Consider the following 7,124-nt stretch of genomic DNA (forward strand, 5'->3'; position numbering starts at 1 on the left):
TATAGATGTGAATTCCATAGAATCATAGAATGGTTTGGAAGGGACTTTAAAAGATAATTTAGTTCTAAAGATCTCCATAGGCAGGGACACCTCCCACTAGATTAGGTTGCTTCAAGCCCCATCTAACCTGGCCTTGGACACTTCCAGGGAGGAGGCTGGGAAGAAGCACCAAAACATTAGCTGGATACCTCTGATTTCCAAATAAAAGGCTCCTTGTTGTTCTGCATCTAGATGGTAATTAACTGATTTGTTCAGTCCAGCTGGAGCCCTACCATCTGCTCCATGGGACAGCCTGGGCTCACTCCCCCGGGAAATGCCTTCTTGGTCCAGCCTGGAGGGATGCAGAAGCTTCCTCAACATTTCAAAAGTACAACTTTGTACTTCTTTTACTGGCAAAGTGACAGGGTGATACATGAACAGACGATCACCCTGAGCCCAGGGCTCTGGTCAGGCACATGCAGGGTCTTTGGTGCCACTCTCAAATCCACAGAAAACCAGCACTCCAGTCACCCAAACCACTGTCACCATTAACAAGCAACAAAGCAGCAGTTATATCAAGTTACACCAGGCACTGCTGCAGCAGTTTGTGTCCTACCCCTGTCCAGAAAATACTGCCTGCTCTCCCTTAGCCAGCAGAATCCCACCACAAGATATCCCTGCAGCAACAACTTCCACCAGCACAAACAAGGTCTATCATAACTGATGCCCTTTAAAGCCCTTTTGCATTTCCTTCCCCTCCCCTCGAGCACGAGACCCATGGACCAACTACAACATTTGACTGGCCATAAGTATTTAAACCAAACCCAGTAAGCTTGCTCAGCTCATGGGGCAAAGAGCATGATGCTTCAAAGAAGCTGTTGGAGGGGTCTGCAGGCCACCAGGCCAGCCAGCTGACCACTGGCCTGACCATGAGGGCACCAGGGATGATTTTCATCACTGTCTTAATGAGAAGTGACATGTTATGTATCCACAGCCACTCAGGCTAGAAATACAGTAATTCAGTGTGATAAGATAAGAGGTAAGAAGTTAATGGTGTGGTGCCTTGTTGAACACAGCTTGTCATGCCTCATTAGATTTAAGAGAGTTATCCGAGACTGTGTAATTATCAGAGACAGTAAAACTGTTGTATTAAAGATAAAAGAAAGTATTATAGAGAAATAATTAACTGCTTAATTGGGCATTTACTGTGCAGAGCTGCAGCAGGCAGTCTCCAAATTAAATCAGAAATCCAGACAAGATTACCAGAGCTTAAACAGGCAGCAGAGTTGTTTGGTTGCTGTGACCCAGAGGTTAGGGGTGATGCTAATTCCACATAAAATTGTAGCACCAGGTCTTTGAAAGCTCAAGGGCCTGATGGAAGTCCTTTCTGCAGCAGCACTGCTTCATTTGTGTTTTGGGAACACAGTCGGGCTCTGGAGCAACAGGCTGAGCAGCAACTGCAAAGTGTCCCTCTCCTTTTCCAAGCCATGGTGTGCACAGCCACAGGCTCAGCTGGCTGGGGTTGGAGAAAGGCTGAAGTTTCCTTTGCTCTTCTCCAAATGTGTCTCTACTCACTGAAGTTTTCCACCAGCTATAGGCATGGGTTTGCTCCCATGGCTCAGACAGATCAGTCCCCCCTGAAGATTTACTTTCAGAAAAGTCACACAAGCAAGAAATAAATGACATTGAAGTTCTAGCACCAATTAAAGTTCAGTTTAGTGCACAGAGATGGAGATGGGAGAGAACCTCCATCCAACCAGATTCAAAATGAGACTAGTGTGGACTGGGACTGGACCAGAAGACAACAGGATTCTGTCTTCTCAGCAGTGCTGCCAGTGTTCTGCTTCCCTTCTCAGCTTTGTCCATTTGCAAAGCAAGTTGACTCTTGCAGTGAAGCAGGGTTACTGCACATCTCTACAGCTGAGTGATCTCCCTAAACTGCCAGATACCTGCAAGCCTAGGTAGGGCAGCAGGCTGGACCACACCACAGGCCAGGAATGCACAGGCCCCCCAGCCTTCTGGGGTGCATTGGCTCCTCATGGACCCACACACTAGTCCCTGCTTGTCAAGTCCCTGTAAGTGTGCTACACACACAGCAAGGGCTCCTGTTCTCACCATGTGCCTCCTCACATCACAACACAGGGAACCAGTCCTATTATCATATGAAGCAAGTAAAATTCCCTGGAATCTTTATATTCTCTCCCCAACAAATCTGCCCAAGGGGAAGAAAACAGAAGTGGAAGTACAGGCAACATTTCAGGCAAATTTGAGAATCACAGAATTGTTCTGGTTGGAAAAGACCTTTAACATCATCAAATCCAACCATTAACCCAGCACTGTCAAGTCTACCATTAGACCATGTCCCTCTGCACCACATCTACACAGCTTTTAAACACCTCCAAGGATGGTGACTCCACTACTTCCCTGGGCAACCTAGGCCAGGGCCTGACAACAAACAGTGGAGAAATGGTTCCTAATACCAAAGCTAAACCTCCCCTAGCACAACTTCAGGTAATTTTAATTGTAACCTGGGAGAAGAGTTCCAACCTCCTTTCACGTAATTGTACAGAGCAAGGAGGTCTCCCCTCAGCCTCCTTTTCTCCAGGCTTTATCAAAATCTTTAAAATGTAAATGCAACCTCAAAGTTGAATGCAATTTGGGAACAATTGCTCCATAGCTAACTTCAAGCAGAGAAGCCTGAGAACTCAGTCTCAACTCACATTTCCACTGGTGGTGTAAAGTCTGGAGGTTTAAAGCGCATTTAAGGTGAGTCCTAGCTAGTGTTGATGGCCTACTGAGCTGCCCTTTTCATCACAGAGCAGAGCTATTTGTGTCCTGAAGAGGAGCAAATTTCTCCCATCAAACTGCGTGGAGAAGTAGACACTTCAGAAGGGAGAGCCACCTTGCAGGAAGACCTAGACAGGCTGGAAGAGTTGGCCAACAAGAGCCTTATGAAGTTCAACAAAGACAAATGTCTTGCACCTGGGAAAACACAATCCAAGAGTGTAGCACAAGCTGGGATCCACCTGGATGGAGAGCAGCTCTGTGGAAAGGAACCTGGGGGTCCTGGTGGAGAAGCAGCTCAATATGAGTGTGCTATAGCAGCAAAGAAAGCCAACAGGATGCTGGGTTGCATCAACAAGGGCATCACCAGCAGAGATAAAGTCATCATGATCCCACTCTGCTCACCACTTGTCAGGCCTGGAGTACTGTGTTCAGTTTTGGACCCTACTATACAAAATAAAACGTGGACAGGCTAAAGAGTGTGCAGAAAAGGGCAACAAAGACAAAGAAAGGACTGGGCAGCCTGTTGTATGAAGAAAAGCTGAGAGAACTGGGTTTGTTCAGCCTGGAGAAAAGAAGGTTTAGGTGAGACCTTAATTACCTTCCAGTACTTGAAGGGTGGCTACAAAGAAGATAGAGATGCCCTTTTTACAAGGAGTCACATGGAAAAGACAAGGGGTAAGTGGTGTAAGTTACTCCTGGGGAGGTTCTGACTTGTGGAGAATCCAGAACCAGAACAGAGGTCTGTGCCTAACTTGCTACACTGACTGGACACCAGATTTTTCACAATGAGAAGAATCAGCCATTGGAATAATCTCCCCAGGGAAGCAGTGGATTCCCCAGCTTCAGACACTTTAAGATGGACAGGGTACTGGGTCACCTTGCCTGGATTGTGCTTTTGCCAAGACAGGTTGGAAGAGATGATCCTTGAAGTCCCTTCCAGCCTGGTATTCTATGGCTCTATGAAATTTGGAAGTTGTGTTAAGTCAACTACCTCTCTGATAGCACAAGAGCACCCAGCAGTGTGCACTGCTGCTGCAGAGACACCACAGGTTGATAGGAGATGATGAGTAAAACAAAGCTGATCATAAAGCAGGATGTTACAGCAAGCACCATGAAAAAACAAGCTGCTAAACACAGGAAGCTGGAGACTGCTTGTCCAGATTCTTCCTGCAGGATCCAATCCTGCACTGAAACTACTGCAATTCAATCCTGAATTGTTCCATTTAAGTATCAATCAGCTGCAAAGTAAGTGGATGTCAACAGTAAAACAGTTCACACTGTAGAAATGAAGCCTTTCTGGAGGAACAGCAAAGACAGTCGTCAAGAACAACAAAAGGGAGCATCATGAAGCCCCAACCTCAAGCATACAGGCCACTCCAAGGCACATAGCCCTGCTGCAGCAAGGAGGTGACCATTTAGACTTGCCTTGTGGTCCAAAGCATCTCAGGAAAAGGCTGAGCAGATGGTAAGATGCTCCTAGAAAAGTGAGGAGAAGGGTACCCAGGTCTATCCCATTAAACAGAAGCAAAGCACCACTGAGATGACATGCCTGTCTTCTTGAACTGATGTCATCACAAGTTACCACCTCCCCTACTTGGCTCCAGATACTGCAGACAAAAAGCCATGAAGTTAAACAAAAGGGAAGGAAGATGAGTGACAATTTGAGAGACATGCCCTGCCCATGGCTGAGAAAGGGCAGGAAATAAAACACTCCCAGGCCTTTCCTCTTCAGTCAAGGACAAAGATTATATACACGTGAAACTTGCTGAGGGCCACCAAGCTGGGTGGAAGTTGCATATCTGAGTAAGAACCTGCAAAATGTAAAAAAGAAAGAAAAGAAAACAAATGCTTTTGAGAGGAGCCTTTCATTGTAGATCTGTAAATAAAAAACCTAGACAATAAAAGCTCAATAGCAGCTCTCCTCACTTTTTTATTTCAGAGTAGAAACAGTCAGACACACCTTGCGGTGTTTTCCTGATGCAGCAGAGAGGGGACAGCTCTGCCTGCCCTACCAGACACATGCAGTTCCCTGAAGTTACCCAAGTCTGCAGCTCTGCTGTCCTACAGTCTGCTTTTGTTTGTAAACAAATCCACTGATTATTATAATCAGCTAAGACAAGGACACCAGAAACTCCCCAGTTCCCTCCTCCTCTTCCCCTCTCCCCTCATGGCAGAGCCCTCATGTGTGTCATGTTCTCCCTGCGTCCCCATTGACCCCACGTTGCACTCAAGACAGCTCTGCTGCAGATGTGTGCATCAGCACAGGGGTCTTTAACCCTCTTGGAAATAAAAACTTTAACTTAGGCAGAATTAGCTGCAGTAGCAACTAGTTGCTGGTTAGCCAACTAGACTACAAAAGGAGGTTGCTACAAAATTCCAGGGGAAGACTTCCCTAGGAGAATCACAGAACGGTTTGGGTTGGAAGGACCTTAAAGATCATTTAGACCCAAATTCCATGCATGGGCAGGGACACCACCCACTAGAAAAGGCTGCTCCAAGCCCCATCCAACCTGGCCTTCAACACTTCCAGGGATGGGGCAGCCACAGCTTCTCTGGGCAGCCTGTGTCAGTGTCTCACCACCCTCATAGTGAAGAATTTCCTCCTAATGTCTAACCTAAATCTCTGTTCTTCTAGTTTTGATCCATTACCTCTTGTCCTCTCACTGCAAGTCCTTCAATAAAGTCCCTCCCCATAATTCCTGTGGGCCCCCATCAGGCACTGGAAGGTCACTATAAGGTCCCTTCAGAGCCTCCTCTTCTCCAGGCTGAACTGTCCCAACTCTCTCAGCCTGTCTTCATAGCAGAGCTGCTCCAGCTCTCAGATCATCTTCATGGTCCTCCTCTGTACTTGCTCCAGGAGCTCCATGTCCTTCACATATTGAGGGCTCCAGAATTTGACACTATACTCCATGTGAGGTCTCACAATAACTGAGTAAAGGGGGAAAATCACTTCCTTTGACCTACAAGCTTAGGTACACTTGGCTGAGTCAGATCATCTCCTTGATAATCTTACTGCCATCAAAAGAAAGGATACAAAAGGTGAGAGGAAGGGAGGTGTTGACTCATGAGACAAAGCTTTTAGTGATTTACTGGAGACACAAGCTTAAACCCACTGAGCTCAGCAACAGGCCCCAGAGGATGAAGACTGAAAGCAAACCTGAAGGACTCAGAGAAAGCACTGAAGTGTTGGCACACTGAAATTGGGAATGGTCCACCAAAAGTAAAGGTTGCAATGCCCAGAACTCATTACGCTGTCACCTGCTTTCAAGAGAGGGGCTAGTTAGATCACCTACTGCAAAGCCCACCTCTGGGACAACATCACTGCACTGAGGTCAGAACTGTGTTTCTGGCCTTAGCAGAAGACTCAGAGCTACTGTACCAGGGAGGAAACAGAAGCTCTACCCTTGCCCAACCTCAATTTTATTTATAGGCCATATAGTCTCTAAGAGCACATCTCAACCTCTTTCAAAGGACACACCCTTTCCCAGGCTTTTCCCAAGCCCCAGGCAGGAAAGAAGCCAAAACACAGGATACAGAGGCCAAAACCCTGGGGTCTGCACTATTCTTAGCCTGAGTCTGCAGCTACTCAAACACAGTTACCTGAGACACAATGGGAGGAAGCAGCAGCATCTGCTGCTTGAGGAGAGCAGCTCACACACTGCTTGAAAGATAAGTGGAAAGGCTCAAAAAAAACCTCCATCAGGTCAGGGAGCAGCCAAAGCCCTGCCAGTGGTTTAAGAAGACAGATTGCCACCAACTTACATCCTCTAGTTTCCACTAGACCAAACACTCTCCCACAAATGCTGCAAGAATGTAAGGACCCACAGAAAAACTAGCAGAGGGGACACTTGAAGGAGGGAATGGGAATGGAGAGGATGTTCTGGCTTATCTCTGGGTCTGCAAGATGTGAGACAGCAGGGAAGTATCTAGATTGAACTAGGTCCTACTGAAGATACCCAGGTACTGCCAGGCTACCCTACAGCATCTGTCAGGTAAGAAGAGTTACTCTGGGTTAGAGTGCTCCAACTTGTGGCCTCTCAGTACTTACAAGGGGCCTGTAAGAAAAACAGGGACAAACTTTATAGGAGGGCCTGTTGTGATAGGACAAGTTTTGAGTTTTAAACTCAAAGAGGTTAAATTTAAACTAGATGTAAGGAAGAAACTTTTTACAATGAGGGTGGTTTGACACTGGCGCAGGTTGCCCAGAGAGGTGATAGAAGCCCCATCCCTGGAAATATTCAGTGTTGGGTTGGAGAGGGTTCTGAGCAACCTGATTGAGTTGAAGGCACCCTCACTCACTGCAGAGAGGATGGACTAAAATGACCTTTAAAGGTCCCTTCCAGCTTAAACTATTCTAT

The sequence above is a fragment of the Chaetura pelagica genome, unplaced genomic scaffold (assembly GCF_000747805.2).
Source record: "Chaetura pelagica isolate M959 unplaced genomic scaffold, ChaPel_1.0 scaffold66, whole genome shotgun sequence".
Lineage (NCBI taxonomy): Eukaryota > Metazoa > Chordata > Aves > Apodiformes > Apodidae > Chaetura > Chaetura pelagica.